This window comes from Pteropus vampyrus, unplaced genomic scaffold (assembly GCF_000151845.1).
Source record: "Pteropus vampyrus isolate Shadow unplaced genomic scaffold, Pvam_2.0 Scaffold143, whole genome shotgun sequence".
In the NCBI taxonomy this organism is placed as follows: Eukaryota; Metazoa; Chordata; class Mammalia; order Chiroptera; family Pteropodidae; genus Pteropus; species Pteropus vampyrus.
In genome coordinates, this window is record NW_011888924.1 from 2,833,087 (window position 1) to 2,849,944 (window position 16,858).

Below are 16,858 nucleotides of genomic sequence, written 5' to 3' on the forward strand. Positions count from 1 at the left end.
ACGTAGTCACCGAGGATAAAAGCTGTTTGGTTATTTGAAATATTAGAAGTCTTTTTTGGTTTTCTGCAACCATATGATAGCGTCTTTCACCTCTACTTTTGAGGCTTAAGCATGTTACCCCATTGTCTTCCTGCATGCATTATACTCCATGGCCAGTAATTTTCCCTAGAGTGAAAAATAAAACAGCTTCCATTAGTTGAGCACCTGCTATGTAAAGATGCTATATTAAGCATTTATACATATACTTAATCTTTGCGATAACATATAATGTGGATGTCTCCAATTTACAGATGAGGAAATGGGCTCAAGGAGGTCTAATATCTTCCCCAAGGTCACATGACTCAGAAATGACAGAGGCAAAACCTGAACCCACGTCCAAATGACCCCGAAGCCACTGGCCTAAGGCTGCTTCCCTAAAAAGAACATTATACTAACATTAAAAGACATTTGAAATCTTATATCCCTCCATCCTAACTTAAGATGGCACTTTTGAGGGGATAATGCAAGGTTCTTTTTGAAAAGAGACTTTGTATCAGAAACCGCTTACACGCCACCTGAGATCTTCCAGGCACTGCTGTGGTGGCCGATTCTGTGAGTGCCCCTACCAGCTTCCAGTAGGTGAAATCTGACAGTGTCTTGCCTTGAGCCCGCAGCTGGCACCCCTCAGCCCCCACCCAGGGCATTTCTGTCTATACCCACTCAGTGCTAAGCCAGTGAATTCTGGAAGCAGGGCTCAGGCCCCTGTGTAGAGCCTTTCACCAATGGGGGCAGAAGCCATTGGATAAATGCCTTCCCTTTATTCCCCCATCTCAGATGGTGGGTCTGAGATGCTTTTCACAAGGCTTCTCAGTCCCTCCATATCAAGCAACCTGGAATGTGGCCACCCCAATAACACATTATCAAACACCTCTGCTCCCATCCTTCGGCCCCTGAGACTCAGGTATGCTCCCCGGGCTCACGTTCCCCCATAACGTATTTGTATGTGGGCTTTTGTCTCATGGTCTGCTTTCTGGGGAACCCTTGCCAAAACAGAGTCAAACATTTTCTTTGCCTAAGTTCTCACCCAAATATGGATCATCTTTGTTTTCTGAATCGAATAGCTGCTGAGTAGAGTAGCCACATGGAAATGGCAAAGGCTAGCAATTCTACCGTTTCCATTTACAATTCTGTTTAACCACCTGGGTCAGGAGCTGACATTTCCCACTGACTTCTAGCTCCTCTATATCAGGATATATACATCGCCTTTTCAAGATTAAAAAATAAACAGATAAACAACTTTCCCCTACGTTTAGGTGGATGGGTATGTCGTTAAATGGCCAACTAAGCTTTGCCACTCCTGCTACTTAGGGGGTGATGTGTTTTGGTGGGGAGGAGAGAAGCAGGTCTGGGGCCAGCACCTGTTGGCTGCACCGCAGACCCTCCATCCTGGAGCTAGAATTGTGCTCCAGGGTGATTCCGGGCAAGCTGGAGATTGAATTTCCTGTGCCTGGGTCGAGCAGAGGGCCTGCGTTGGAAGGCAGCAAGGATGGCCAGCGATGTCATGGCTACAGGGAAAACGAGGCAGTAACTGCTGTCCGGTATATTCGTTCTCTGCGCGGAGTGTCGAGAGGGCCCTGGAGAGGCAAGGCACACAGCAAGCAGGGAAAGGGAGGGAAATATCAGTCCTTCTGCCTAGGAATTCCACTCTGGCTCTGCTCCACATCAATTAGAAGCCGCCAATCCCCCAACGGGGGATATTAGACCTCCTTGAGTCCATTTCCGGAAAGAGACATTTCTAGCTAATAACCTCTGTTATCATGTGCTAACCAGCAAAGTGAATAATCGACATCTCCTCGCACAGTCTGCTGCCCCAGAATGGATGGCCAGGAATTATTCACGGGAGCATCGGAAGCATCGACACCCTGGTTGAGGCGTCTCCTGAGCCCCTGAAGCCGCCCCTCAGGTAGCCTTTCCCACCCCTTAAGTATAAGGGTGATGCGTTCTGGACCAGAGATGTCTCTCCTGTCTCAGTGACGGTGGGAGTCTTCTGATTATAAATATCTTTTTATTTTAGAAGGGAAAGCTGCTGAGAACGCGATGCTCTCCGCACTCTCACCTAGTGAGAGTCCCTCAGGGGTGGTGCGGAGTGAACAGAAAGTGCTGAAGACTGAGCAGTCTCGGATCATTCTCCGCCAGGGACCTGCGGGGAGGGGAAAACGCAGGATTTTTGTGTCTTTAGGAACTCCAATTCTATGGCCACACTTGACCTTGTCATCACAATTGTTCTTCCGTGAAAACCTTGCCTGCCCCATTCCACTCCAAACGAACAGAAAGTCTGGGTCTTCTCTCCTGTCCCCACTTATTTCTTCCTGTCCATCCCCTCCTCCTTGGATTTCTTTGTATCTCTAAACCAACACAGAACCCACGATCCATCACTTTCAAGCCCTGTTGTCAGCACCCCAAACTGTTTTGTATTTCTTCCATTCCTGGCCCTATACATTTTTTTTTTTTTAATTAAGTTTATGGGAGTAACATTGGTTAATACAATTATATAATTTTCAGGTGTACGTTATAATTTGACATCTGTATATTCTATTGCGTGTTTACCACCCAAAGTCCAGTTTCCCTCAGCTACCATATATTTATTTGATCCCCTTTACCCACTTCACCCTCCCCCTACTTCTAAATTCTTGACTCTGGATTCTTCACACCTGGGCCCAGCTGCAGCTCCCCCTGATAACCATCCATCCATCCAACTCTGTGGTCTTGGAGCCCTCTGGGCGGCCCAGAATCCTCCCTCTCAGTCTGGCAGCTCCCTCTTTCATTCCTCTCGATGGCTTTTCTAGTTCTTCACTGTTTCCCTCTAAGCTGCTGTTATCACCTCTCACCCACTCTCCAGCTGACTTTGCTTCTCACTTTAGAGCTAAAAAATAGAAGCCAATAGGCGGGAATTTCCTAAACTTCCTGCTCTCAACCATGAATGAATTTGCACCCACACCCATTCTCATCTGCATTCTCCTCTCCACAGTGGAAGGGCAGACCCTCTTCCTGTCCCTGGCAACTCCTCTGTCCCCTTGGGCCTCCTGTAACCCTATGCCCCGGCCTCTTTATTCTGTTGTCTTAGCCCTTCTCCTCATCCCAGCTCTAGGAAGTCTCTGCATTTCCAGCCCCACCTGCACAAGTTTGGTCCATGATCCCAATAACCTTCTCATTTCCAAATCCCAAGTGGGTACTGTTCAGCCCTCTTCTAACTTGACCCTTCTGAAGCACATGTTGCTGTCGACCACTCTTTTCCTTCTTCAACATATTCACCATTGGTGACAACATTTACTCAGGTTGTCACCACTTTTCTGGTTTCTCCTCTTAATGGCCTTCATCTGGCCACCTCTAAAACATTATTGGGATTCTCCAGGGATTATACGTGCCTATTTTGTGCCCGCTCCTGGGATTACCTTTGTGGAAGCCTATAATGGTCTATCAACTTGTTGGTCTTTCTCTACTAGACATAGTGCCAAAAGATGGCCATTTTTACACTTTTTTACAAGTACCTTCATCTTCATCCCTAGTGCTTAGCACACTGCCCAGTGCTTACTGAGCAATCAGTGATTGCTCATTAAGGGTGCAGCTTGTGGCACAATAAATCCCTACCATTTTTTTAGATGTACAGGGGGATCTACTTTTTAGTTTTTGCATACTTAACCATTTCTCCCTCCAAAAGTGTAACTCTGTGTCAAAAAACTGAAGAAAAAATCTTAAAGCATTTTTTGATTTTAGAGTTTCATGAGTCTATGGCCATGTTACCCTGAACGAGCCCAATTCCGTCTGATCTCGGAAGCTAAGCAGGGTCGGGCCTGGTTAGTACTTGGATGGGAGACCACCTAGGAAGACCAGGTGCTGTAAGCATAAAAAGTAAAAAAAAAAATAAGGGATTGTAAACTGATAAGGTCCTTGTAATCTGTGAGGTCAACCAAGGGTTGCCTAATAAATAAATAAAGAGTTTCATGAGAAAATGGGGATTATCTTGAAATGTCTTAAGTGGGAATAAGTCAAATCTTGTGAGAGAGATTGGGGTGATGGTTGGGGGGAGGTGGGGTGTAGATGCCAGATTAATAACTTGGGCTTGAATTTCTACGACTTTTACCTCTACTGTAGGTGGAAAAATTTAGTTCACTTTGTACATGCTATACAGATAGAGCAGCTATTTGGGGGACAAAGTAAGGAATTTTGCTCCATATCTGAATTTAGCATCATAATCCCTGAACTTTGTTATAGGTCGCTCTAATGAGTCACAGATACCGAGCTTTAAAATCACTCTTTTCATTTGTAAGTTCGAAGCCCATATATATTCATATATTTTCTTCTGTTTGATTTTCATGTCAGCCCAAAGAGACAGAAGTGTTATTTTCCCATTTTTACAGATAAGAGAGCTGAGGTTCAAAGAGATTTAATTACATAACTTCTTCAAGGTTAAACAGATGGTAAATTAAAGCAGTGGAACTTTGACTCTAAGGCAATGCTGTTATATTAGTACTCTGTCTTTTGGTGAAGATTAGTGATATTTGCTTCTGTTGCTAATCTGTGATCTTGGACACATCAATTTCCTCTGCGAGCTTCGGTTTCTGCACCTGTAAAATGGAGAAAATACCAATCATACCTACTACACAGGGTTATGGTAGGTTTTAATGAATTAATATGTGCAAAGGCCTTGACATAGTATCTGGTGCATAGTAACCTCTTAATAGGTAGGAATTATTAATATATGTTCATTTATTTTTCAAAGCATCCAAATTCCTCACTTTTCAAAAAGAACTGCCTCTTTCTAAGTGTTCATCATCAGATCTTATTGGCCTCTAGTTTGACGTCAGGTTGATAATGTATTAATTAATTTAATATTTATGTAGGGTTCAGCATGGGCAAAGAAGTAGGTGGGCACTCTGAGATGTATACTGCCAGCTTCCAAGGACCCTTGCAGTGGTGCAGTGCCAGGGCACCCACCCCTCCTCCTGAGGTGGGGATTTTAAGACGTGGCCAAGTGGAACTTGGACTTTTCTCCACTGATAATTGCCTTCGTTGCACATTTCTAGATATCCACAACTGGAACCTTCTCCTACTGACAAGAGGTCCTTTTCCTTTGGGAAGGCCGAGGGTTGGTAAATGGTGATTTCGGCACTAATGTCTGCAACACAGAGCCATATCCTTGACAAGGCTGATCAGTGTATGCAGAGCTGTCCCTGGCAAACACAGCAGCCATCAGATATCACAGCAAAAAACGGGTTGTTGTGCGAAGCCACTCACTCCTTGTAGAATGGGCTGGGTTGAAGGGGACTAACCTCGAAGATGAAGGCAGTGAAGTTGAGAGCAGTGACTTCTGGGTCAGATGGGGAGAGGAATGGGGCTGGAAGTGTGAGCAGAGCTTGATGGCATCAGAATGAAGCTCCAGAAGGGAATGAAGCTCCAGAAGGGAATGAAGCTCCAGAAGGGCAAGACACACTTCTGGGGTTATGACTTGGCCTGGTGATGGCACTAAGGAAGGGTGTGTTTGCCACTGAGTTATTTAAGCATTGTTTCACAGAGTCAGAGGACAAGACTGGCTTGTTGCTTCATCCCAGCCCTTCAAATTCAGTTCCCATTAGGGAACTGTTTCTGAGTTTCTAAGTAGGTGACCTCCAGCCCCAGCTAGTAAGCAAGTCTCCCAACCGTATTACTGATTTTGAGGATAAAAAAGTTTAGCTTTATTTTTGGCAGTTGAATTTAATTTCATTACTATGATAGACTTAAAAGACGTACCTGAGTGTGGCTCTTGTACCACGCACATCAGAATCACCTCGGGGGGAGGGGAGTTGAAAAATGTATATTTTCCCCAGTCCCATTGCAGACATAGAGAATTAGAAGTTCTGGGGTAAAACCTAGGAATCTGCTTGTTAAAATCCTCCAGAGTGAAGCTGAGCATGTTCCTTTTAAAGCCAATTTCTGGGATTTGAGGGGTATGTGTGTCTGACGTCCCTCTAAAACCCAAATTTGGGTGAATTTGCCCAGAAGCAGACCAATGATTCTCGGCGCCTCAGTTTCTTCCTCTGGCAGGATCAGGTTCCTTCTCCAGTTGTTGCTAGGCTGCAGGACGAGGAAATTAATAAGTACAAAGAGCTGGGAAAGCGCTGCAGCCCGGTGAGGAGAGAATAGAGGTTCTTAACCCTTCCACCCCGACTCTTCCAGGTAACTTTGCTGCCGCCCTGCTCCCCCCGTCTTGCGCGCGGCGGCCCCTTTAACAGACCTGACCAATCGCCCGCCCATTTCCGCGGCCGCTCCTCGCCACGGAGGTAGGGGCTGGATTGGCCAGGCCTGGCGCGCGGCCTGCTCCGCCCCCCCGCCCTCTGGTTGGTGACGGCTGCCGCGGGCGCGGGGCGGGTCCGCCGGCGGGGCGGGGCGGCCGGTGCCCGGGGGCGGGCGGGCGACAGCGGCCGGAGCCTGAGCCGAAGCCGGAGCCGCGGCGGCCGCGGAGCACGGACGCCGGCGCAGTACAATGAGGCAGCCAGCGGATCCGGGGTGAGCGCGCCTGGGGCCGGGCGGGCTGTGGAGGGAGCGCCCGCGGAGAAGGCCCGGGCTGGGGGCGAGCGGACCCCGCAGGGTCCAGGGTACGCCCCGGGGCCGGTGGCCGTTGGCGCGGCAGGGCACAGGGGGGCGGTCTCCCCGGGGCCCCACCCTGCTGTCACGGCCGAGGTGTTGATGGGGTCGCCCACCCGCGACGCCCCGGGGCGAACCCTTCTCTTTGGGGCCCATGTGGGGCGGTTTGGGCTTGACCCCGGCCAGAGGTGCCCGCCGGCCCGTCCCTCTAGCCTGCAGCCGCCGGCACCTGGCTCCGGCCTCGGGGCTCGGCCGCCGCCGGGGAAAAGCGTCCGCAAGCCAACTAGGAAAACAGCTTGTAATTTATGAATGGGGTCCCGGGTTCCTGCCGTCCCCTTTGCCCATGTCCCGAAATGCGGGCAAGTCGAGAGCCGCAGTTACTTTTACGCGGATCTGTCAGGCTGTGTGCGCCTGGGGTTGTTTTTCTCCAACTCTTGGAAATTGCGGGTGGCCGTGGGGTGGTTCGCATGCCTTAGGCATGAGGTGGCGGCGTGCGGATAGCCGGGGATCGGAAGGTTAACAAGTGACATTGGGCTGAGGCCTAAAGCCAGGTGCCCTGCTCTGGGCGCAGGTGTGACGGTGAAGGCTGTGGCTTCTGGTGAGCGCACGTAGGAAAAAGGTGAGACCGGGGGAAGGAATGAACAGCAGACTTCAGTTGCACCACGCACGCTGCCCAGAACGCACCGCTGGCGCGGGAGTTGGTGCAGGGGCGCCTTCCCCTTTTGAAAAAGGTTTTTGGAAAACTTAGCCCCTCAGTGGGTTGATGGTTATTTCATTGGTTGTTATGGTTACAGGGCATCAGATGTAAAGGCAAAGTCTGTTTCCACCCTCGCTCTTTTTCCAAGACTGTGAAGTTCTTTGTCACTCCGTTTTGTAGACATTGCTCAGGAAGGACATACTGTTTTATAGTTGAAGAAAATGCGTGGACTCCTTGAAGGCAGGGTTGGTGCCAAATTCATGTTTGAAGTCCCAGGTCTTGACACCATGGCTGCTCTGCACAAGAATTGAAGGGAACTAGTCATTTGTATGTTTTGATGATTCTCATCAAAGGTCTTAAAGGAGTCCTTTCAGGAGCCAGTTGTAAGCTGCAAAGGAAACAATGAGTGATGTTTATATGGAAACCAGTAAGGGAAAATGGAGAGGCAAATGATCCTTAAGCTCTGGGATAGGGAGTGTTTGAGGAGTCTAGGTTTGGGGGTTCAGAACTGGCTGAGACATTGAAGGTATTGGAAGAGTGAAACTGCCATTTCCCTAGCTCTTACCTAGCCATGAAAGTATTGCAGTATTCATTCAGATTCTTTCAAAAGTTGATAGTTGATCTAAACTTATGGCAAACAAGCCTCCTGAGACAATGGGGACAGAGTGGGATTTTTGCCATATAGTTTCTTTTGCACGGGCCTCTCTGGGAATGTCAGTTAAACCTAGACATGGGTGTGGAGGGCTCTGGGTGAACTCAACTTGCCTGCCCATTTATCTCCAAGTACTGGTGCTGTGCCTGAGAAGGAGATTAGCAAACTGATTCAGATCAGAAGATAGATGGTGGTATAATTGAGGCAACTGACAACCTAGGGGCTGGGGCAGACGATGGAGCTGGGGAAAGTGCAAGAGTTTGGTTGGGCTGAATGTACTGGGCCTTGAGCTTTGAAGAGCAAGTAGAAGATCATTGTGTAAGAGAATTGGAGACATAGCATACCCCAAGCATATTGTTTGTTTATTAGAGATTATGCTTTAGAATGCTTCCGGAGAAGAAACAGGAAAGATTAGGCTTTTAGGCAGAATACATATATAGAATGTTTTAGAATTTTGGTCAGAAAGAAATTGCTTGTAGCCAAAAGTGTTCAACTAATTTTTATTGAGAGTCAGGTGTGTGCCAGAAACTATGAGGTATTATGGGTACGATGGAGGAAAAAAACCGGTCAGGAGTTTGTTTCTACATGTCATGTGATTCGCCTTCCCTCCAAGTCAAAAGCTCTCGTTTGAGGATTTTCTAAAGCTCTTGAGGAAAGAAAAAGGAAACATGCATAGACTATTACTTAACATAAGAACAAAATAGCGCAACGGGGAAATTCTTCCTGCTAAAGATCACTTTTGGTATCAAACAATTTTCAAAGACTGGTTTTCTCTGTCAGGTTTAGTATACAATTATCTTCATCCTCATATGTATTGATTAGTATCTTTTCATGGTGTTAACTTCTTGTTCTTTTTTTTTTTCCTTTCCCCCTATCAATTCATTTAGTCAAAAGTTTGGAAGTTCATTAAACAAATAGTGTTCCTGTCCTGTGCTTCCAGTTCATTTTCTTTGCCTGGGTGTCCCTCTGGGTCTACTTTCTTCTGTCTGATCTTTATTCTCTCTTGAGGGTCCCCCTTGGGAATTGTTGAGGTCACAGGGAATGTTTGTTCTTTGATTCTGTCCCAAAGCAGAAGCAGAAGGCAGCTAGTTTAGAAAAGAGTATTTGTTCAAGTCCAACTCTGCCATGTACTACTTTCTCCCCTTATATTTAAGAGGGAGTGTTGAGGAACCCTTCTCTAAGGGAGCTGGATAGTGGTAGCCTCATTATACAGAAGAGAAAACTGAGGCTCAGAGCAATTTAGAAACTTGCCCAGGATGTTAAACTGGTTAAATGGTGGAGCAAGAATTTCAGTCTAGGTCTTCCTGATTCTAAAACGTGCTTTTCCCATTGTACCACATTGCTTTTCCCAGGAGAGAAACAGCAGTTTATTCGAGATAGTCTGGCATAGTGCCTTCCTTGGACATATGAGATGTTCAGAGGATTGCTACAATTAATATGTTCATGGTGGAGCAAGAGTTAGCACCCCATGTCCTGCCTCTTTGCCTGGTACATTTTTGGGTAATTCACATGGCCATCAGGAAATCTGAGTTTACTGCTGTGAAAAGGTGACTAGATTCTGTACTCTACTGCTTCCATTTACCGACACTGTGACCATGGGCAAATTATTTGTAAAATGGGACAGTGTTCACATTTCAGCAATGCTAAGACAATACAATTTGTGTCAACATTTCTGGGAAAAAAAGTATCTTATAATCTATGGGGTCTCACGGTGTAGTTGGCAGTGACTTTCTTTTTTTATACATAAAATAATGGTGTATCCTAGAATTAGTGGGGTCTTAGATGAACTATGGTAGTACATTCCTCATAGGTAGCTGCGAAGATTATGTGAAGTCACTCATGTGTCTGGCACATAGGGAGCACCCAATAGCAGTTGATGCTGTCGAATTACAGAGCATACAGGTAAACTGATAGGTGGCTCTGGGGAGCATCTGGTAAGATTTGCCACTCAGAGCCCAGGCAGTAATCTATGATCTGTGAGGCAGAGAAATGGTTTTCCAGGTAGCCTGGAGCTCTGTCCTTTGGCTGATTCTTGTCCCTGTGAGAAGCATTAACTTTAGGAGCTAACGAGCCATGGATAGACAGCTCCCTTTGTCCTGCGTATTCATTAAGGTCTTTGTCAACTTTAAATCCCAAGTTAAAAATAAATATCGTTATGAGAAGATTGGAAACCTATGCTGATGTGAATACTCTTACATGTGAATTTTAAAGCACCTCAAGGTTATATATGAGATTCTGTGTTGCCCCTTTCCAAACTTTATAATGTTTAATTGCTTTTGGTGAAATGTCCATGAGACACCACTAATCAGAAGGATGCTAGGAGGTCATGAAGTTATGGAAACCCTTGATTGGCACTGGGTGAGGTAGAGAAAGCACTGGAGTTGGCATGAAGAGGCCTGCTTCCAGTCCTGGGAGTTTCACCTGTTACTCTGTTTATCCTGGGGGTTTGTCCTGTTACTATGTGTGTTCTTGGGCATATCAGTTCACCGCTCTGGGCCTCGAGGGTCTCTGTTCCAAAATGAGGACTTGATTTCTTAGTTTCCTCCCTCTACTCTCTGCAACATAGTGTTATAGATTATGCAAGTTTATGAGTCTTAGGATCCGATAAATTAAATGGTTGAAAGGAAATTACTTTCATTCTGGACTCTCGGAGGCTCAGTTGGATGTTTGCGATATTGCTTTGTAAAGCAAAAAACAGTAGACAGGTGGTAAGAATTTGAGTAACTATCATTTATGGAGAATTGCTGAGTGCCAGCCACTGTTCCTTCTTCTAAAACTCTGATCACCCTATAAGTAGTAGATACTATTGTCAATCTTATTTTAAGATGAGGGAACTGAGGCTCAGAGAAATTAAGTAACTTGTTCAAGATCACAAAGCAAAGACAAGGGCTTGTAAATATACTAGAACTCAGGCTTATGTTGCTCTCCAGTATAAGTTCTATGGTTGTTTCAGGTGGACCCTGCTTTGTCCTGGACAGCTCTCAAGCTATGCACCCTGTGAATTTTCCCAGTTTAAAAAGTAAGATTCCCCCTGCTTCGAGGTCACAAATCGCTAAACTTTCATTGAGTACTGACACCTGTTTAAATTCTGAGTTCTCGTTCAGGATATCTGCTGGGTATTGGGAGACTTTTGTTACACCTACAGAATAACCCCTATGGGAGTTGTGGAGGACTTAGGTCCTGGGATAGAAAGTTTTCTTTGGTGACCAAAAACCATAGGCCAGGTCACTGTGAGCATAAGTGGGGCTGTTTTGAGAAGAATCTAACCTTTTGGTGTGAAAGTTGATAAGATGGGAAAGGTGGCTGGGCTTCGAAACAACCAGGTAACCTGTGTCTGTTGGGTTTGCCTGGACGTTGGTTCTGAGGGCTCTCCCCTATGAAGATGATTGGAACCAACTGAGTGCCTCTCTGGCTTATCCTAGCAGTTGAGAATGGCGTGGGGCGGAAGGAGCCCTCTTCAGTCATAAGCTTATTTAGGATTTGAGATTTAAATCCATCCCTTGGATTGCTCCTGCAAATAACCTTTCAGAATCACAATGTGCATTTTATGAGTTTTATTTCTCTTTTGTTACTTAAAGCTGACATAAGCTAGCCAGTTCTCTTCCTCACTTTTAAGTTCTCTCTTACGTCTAATGCTGTCTTTTAGGCAGAGTTCCTAAAGCTGCTTATATTTATTATTTGGGGGCTTGAAATCAAGAATTTAAAAACCCTTCACTGAAGAGAATTTGAGCGTCTGTTGGAACCAAGCATTGTGTTTAGCATTGGAAATCCTGTAGGAGCAAAACAGATGTGTCCTTGTCAGCACATAGCACATTATCTAGTTTAGACAATAAATAAGTCAACAGACATATGCATTGTATATATTAAATTGTGATAACTGTGAAATCTTCCTCAGAAGAAAAGCAGGGCACTGAGAAAGAATAAAGGGAAGGAGCCACCAACTGGGAGTGTTGGGAAGAGCATTTCAGGAGAGGGAACATCTGGAAAGTAGGGCGGTGGCGAGGAGGGGCAGAGAAGAGTGGGGTGAAGATGGGACAGGCAGGCAGGCAGGCATGTCACAGGGAGAACAGCACAGGGTGGCGGTAAAGACCTGGGGCTCAGGAGCCAGACACAGCTCGAGGGGCCTTGGGAATTGCTTAACCTCTCAGTGCCTCAGTTTTCCACCTCCAAGTGGTTGTGAGGGTTGAATGAATGAGTGTCTGCAAAGCCCTGAGAGCAGTGCCTGGCTCGTACAAGAACGGCTGTGGGTAAGGGCTTGCTGACTCTCAGGCAGCGGGGAACTTGACCTAGAGTGCATGAGCTTCTGTTCATGGTCAGCATTTTCCATCATTCCATGTGTAAAGTAACCATAACGCCAGAGGTAAGACTAAGATGCCATCTAACATGCATATCTGCTAGAGGCATTCTAAGGTAGCTTTGGTGAAGGACAGTCTGTAATGCACTAACCATTGACACCTGTACAGTGGAGTCTTGGCTCTAACTGTAGGAGCCTGTGCAGTGGGTGCAGTGCTCATCTTGAAGCAAGGGTGGACTGGAAGCAGGTCCGTTTCTTCCTGCAGTTGTCTGCTTTAATGTTTAGATATGGGAGGTAGATTTTTAGCCTTTTTTTTCTGAGAAGAGGGAGCAGAAGCCAGTGGCCTTATTACCAGGTGATCAAACATGGCGACTCAGAGCTGCTATGTGCAGTACTTGCCTGAATCCAGTCTCTGTTGTAATTTGGCGTGGTGCTTCGTCACCCAGAGAAACAACCACGCCTCAAGATCATACAGAAGGAGGACATCACAAAACGAATTGCTGGCTTTGGTTCTTTGGCTTGGCTTGGGTGTTCAGTAAAATACTATGAACCCAGCTGTATCAAAGTTTATAATTATCCTATAGCATATTTGTTAGAACTGATCAAAGTTGTATATAATTTTAAAAAGAAACTTTTATTCTGGAAACATTTTTTAAATTCACAAAAGTAAAGAATGATATAATGAAGCTATCACTTCTGTAGCTGATCACTCAATTTCAATAATTATAGACATTTTGCTAATCTTGTTTCAAGATAGTTTCACTTTTGAAGCATTGTTGGTAGATTTTCTGTCACAGTATAAATGTATCTTTGAAATATAAAGTCACATGATAGTTATGGTCTTAGCGAAAAAAAATTCCCCATGCTGAATATTACAGGATTGTGTTAGTAGTTTAAAATTAGAAGCGGAAGTGAACGTTTCTTGCAAGCCCCTTATAGACTTGTTAATGAAAAATAGGCATAAAAAATTTGAGTGCTTTCAGTTAGTCTATGTATTTACTAAATATTGACCATATGAAGCATTGTGTAGGGTATATGTAAAAAAAATAAGTCAGTCTCTGTCCACAATGACTTGTAAAATCATGGTCCCTTTCTTCCCCACAAGGAATCGCAAGATTATTTTCAAACATTCCTGACAAATGAAATTTACACAAAGCTTAAATTATGAAACCGACTAAAAAGCAGTATTTTAGTGGCATATATTAATCTAAATTCAAATTATAGCATTCACTTATAAAATCAGACAAGATAGAGTTAATATGTTGAAAGTTAAACTTTATGTTAAACTCTTTATGTTAAACATTTAACATAAAGTTAAGCTTTATGTTGAACTTTTCTGTATTTTTTTTAGTGGCAATTCAAACCAACCTTGCAGAGAACCCTGAAGTAGCACCTTTGTGAAAGTGTGTCCAACAGACCTTTCAGTAATGTTGGAAATGTGCCATATCTGTGCTGTCAATCTGATAGCCACTAGCTGCCTGTGACTATCCAACACTTGAAACGTGTCTAGTGCAACTGAGAAACTGAAGTTTTAATTGTACTTAATTTTAATTAATTTTCATTTAAGTAGTCACATGTGGCCACATTAAACAGTGTAGCTCTAGGGTTTATGAAAACATCAGTCTCCATGATAGGATAGAACCCAGCACAAACTAATTTTGGCAACAAATGAAAGAAGCACAATTCAAGTGTAGTTCCAGAACTCAGTACATTTTAGAGAAGAACGGTTTGATTACATAGAAGGAAGAACCGCTTGTTGGGGTTCATGGTCTTCCTGTTAGAGCAAGGTTTTGGTGGTCTGAAGACCTGGAGAGGTTAGATTTGATGCCGTGAGGTCTCCTGGGGCCAAGGATCTTAGGAAATGTGGAGTGAACCTGCAGAATGGAAAGTGCTCGTGTGGCTTGTTGCACTGTGGATTGTCTTTGAGAGGTAGAGAGGAGTCTGGTTAGTGGCTTGTGTGAAGATTTCAGGAGGGAGGATGACCCAGCCTTGGGAGTTGTGTTTGCTGCCAGGAGGATTTAGAGGTTCAGGGGAGACATGCCGAGGGCCTTGGTCACCTCTTTACTCCCAATGGATAGCAGTTTTTAGGAATTTTGAAAAATAAGTGCCAGGGGAAATGTAATACCAGTGAGCTGTGTAGTGTGCACAGCCAGTGTTTCCTGCCAGAGGGAATTGACATTTCTCTTCACTGCAAATGCAAGCTGGCCTTCATCTAGTCCTTAGCAAGTGTTGATTTTTATCTTTAAACATCTCTTGAAGGTTCTTTCCAACTTCACGACCACCACTCTGAGTCCAAACGACTGTGTTTTTGCTTGGAAGATAGCGGCTGCGGCCTCACTGCTCTCCTCACAGCTACGTCTCCTTTCTAATCAGTTAACCCACTGCCATCAGAGTGGTTTTAAACATTCCTAATGTGATCATGTTGTGTCTTTGCTCAAAACCCTGTGAGGGCTTCTTGATGCTTCTGGGATAAGTTCCACATTCTGAACCTGTTCTGAAAAGTGCTGTGTGACCCAGCCCCTCCTGTCTTCTACTTCTGTCTGGGCCCATGCCTCTCTCCTCCTGGTTTATTATCTTCCAGGCACCTTTCTGTCCCCAGCTGGAAGGGAGCTAGGCCTTTCAGGAATGGAACCACTTGCTCTCTCTTCAAGAGAAGGCTCCGCCCCCTCACCTCACTCCCTTTTTCTCTGGTCCTTTATAGCACTTCTCACTATTTCTTATGACATGTTCGTTAGTAGACATCTGCTTTTTTCTTTCCTCCATGAGGGCAGGGGCCTTGTGGATTTTGCTCACTATTATATACCCAGTACCTAGCACAGTATTTGACCCATTGCACACGCTTCTTAAATATTTGTTGGATGACGAATGAATAAATGAATGCAAGCACATTAGAAAACAAGGGGAAACTTGAGGGATGCTCTTTCAAATTTGGTTTGAAATCTGGAAGGATTAATTAATTTTTAGAGTAGAATAATTCAAGAAGGGAAATAAGGGGGAGGAGGGAAAGTCCTTGGGGATCCATCATTGGAGCTGTCCGGTGGGTTTCGCGCTGTCTTACAAAAGAAGCATGTTTTGTGCCCTTGACTCAGACTTGAAAGGCTTTCATCCATCAAGTTGCACGGGAGGCCCTCTAGTCTGCCCAAGCTTCCTGTCCTAGCTTCAGAAGGTATCTCTGTCTCACTGAGTATGTCATCAATAGCATGGGGCTCCAATTTGAGACCTCGAGGTTGGAGTGTTCCTTCTGCAGCCCACAGTCAGGGGCGTAGTAATCTTCCTCTCTTTCTAGAGGGTAGGGATTCTGCCCCATTCATATTTGTCTCTCTTCTTACCCATCCCTCTCACTGCCATTAGCAAACCAGAGTACTGTGCCCTGGTGGGTGTTGAGCAGGTGTTTGTTAATAGCCTTAAAGAGGCCTCTAGGCAGCAGTAGGAGGAAATTCTGGTTGCATCTTTTGTGGGGAAGAGGCTTCCTGGTGTCGGTGTGAACAGAGGCAGCAGTGGTGTTGACACCTGACCCTGCAGATGGGGAAACTTGAGCTCTTCCTGAGGCCAACTTCTAGTTGAGGGGAGAAGCCTGCCATGCTCATGAGATCCACCTGTCATGTGGGAGGGACTCACAGGAGACACCGGGATCTACACAGGGTCCTTCGAAGTTCTAAATAGGAAATGGAAGGACTTGAGGCAGAGATGGTTAAATTTCTTCTAAAACTTTTGCGATTGTGATTCTGAGAAAACTGATATGGGATGTTACTAGCTGATTTCCTAGGTGATGTTTATTGTTTTGTTTTGGAAAAAGGACTGATTCCCTAGACCAGGGCCTCTGATAAACAAAGAGGAGATGTTTTCTGAAGACCATAGTGATCTGTTTTCTGGGAGACTTGCAAGCCTGGTAAAGAAAGCTTTAAGCTGAATATTAAGGGGACAGAAGAGAAAAATAATCAGGAAAATTACAGAACCAGATAACATAGAGACCTGTGTGGCTTAGCAGAGGTGGTGCCCAGGAACTCACAAGTGGAAATTAGCCCCGAAGCTGGTTGGGAACACCGCTGAAGGAGGAAGTCAGATATCTATCTGCACACTCAGGCCTGAGAGTGAGCAGCTAATGCCTCCCTGCACTGGAAACCTTAACAGACAGCCAGGTGAATATGATCTGGTGGTCGGTTGGATTGGAATAGAGCAAAGTAGTATGGGTACACCTGGCTCCAAAAGAAATCCGTACGAGAGTCACTCTGTGCCCTGATCATGGACGGCTGATGGAAAGCAAAGAGCAGGGGGCAGGTTTTGTCACTGTAGGACTCTGCCTGCCTGAGTGAGGGGGCAATGGTTTTTTTTCAATAAACAGATTTTAAAAGAATCCAGTTGGCAGCTGTAGTGGACCATGCAGGTGTTTGAGGGGAAGTTTATTAAAAGTGGCCCATGTGATAAATAAATTCTAACCCTAACTTGCTGATAATTTTACCTCTGAGAGCAGGTAAACAGAAGTGCGTGCGTGCGTGCGTGCGTGCGTGTGTGTGTGTGTGTGTGTGTTGGGGGTGGTGCTGCTTGGACCTGGTGATGACAAATAGGGAAAAGCCAGTTGACAGTGTGGATGGGGTAGAATCATCCAGAGGGCAGG

At 45.4% G+C, this 16,858-nt stretch overlaps 1 protein-coding gene, 1 long non-coding RNA gene and 1 pseudogene across 3 annotated transcripts in view; 2 read left to right on the plus strand and 1 right to left on the minus strand.

Moving 5' to 3' along the window:
- The first annotated feature begins 3,763 nt into the window (after positions 1-3,763).
- LOC111744908 lies at positions 3,764-3,882 on the plus strand (annotated as a pseudogene).
- Positions 3,883-4,307: 425 nt separating this feature from the next.
- Positions 4,308-6,241, minus strand: LOC105297716. The gene is made up of 2 exons (XR_896375.2): positions 5,767-6,241; positions 4,308-4,604 (listed from the first exon to the last, which is right to left on the minus strand). It is a non-coding gene; the product is annotated as an uncharacterized LOC105297716 (long non-coding RNA).
- Positions 6,242-6,404: 163 nt separating this feature from the next.
- The window catches only part of TEX2 (testis expressed 2), an 88,566-nt gene continuing 78,112 nt past the window's right edge, over positions 6,405-16,858 (plus strand). For both annotated transcript variants that reach the window (XM_023535665.1, XM_023535664.1), the window contains exon 1: positions 6,405-6,522. The gene's annotated coding sequence lies outside the window, so the exon portion shown is untranslated. The remainder of the gene's footprint in view (positions 6,523-16,858) is intronic.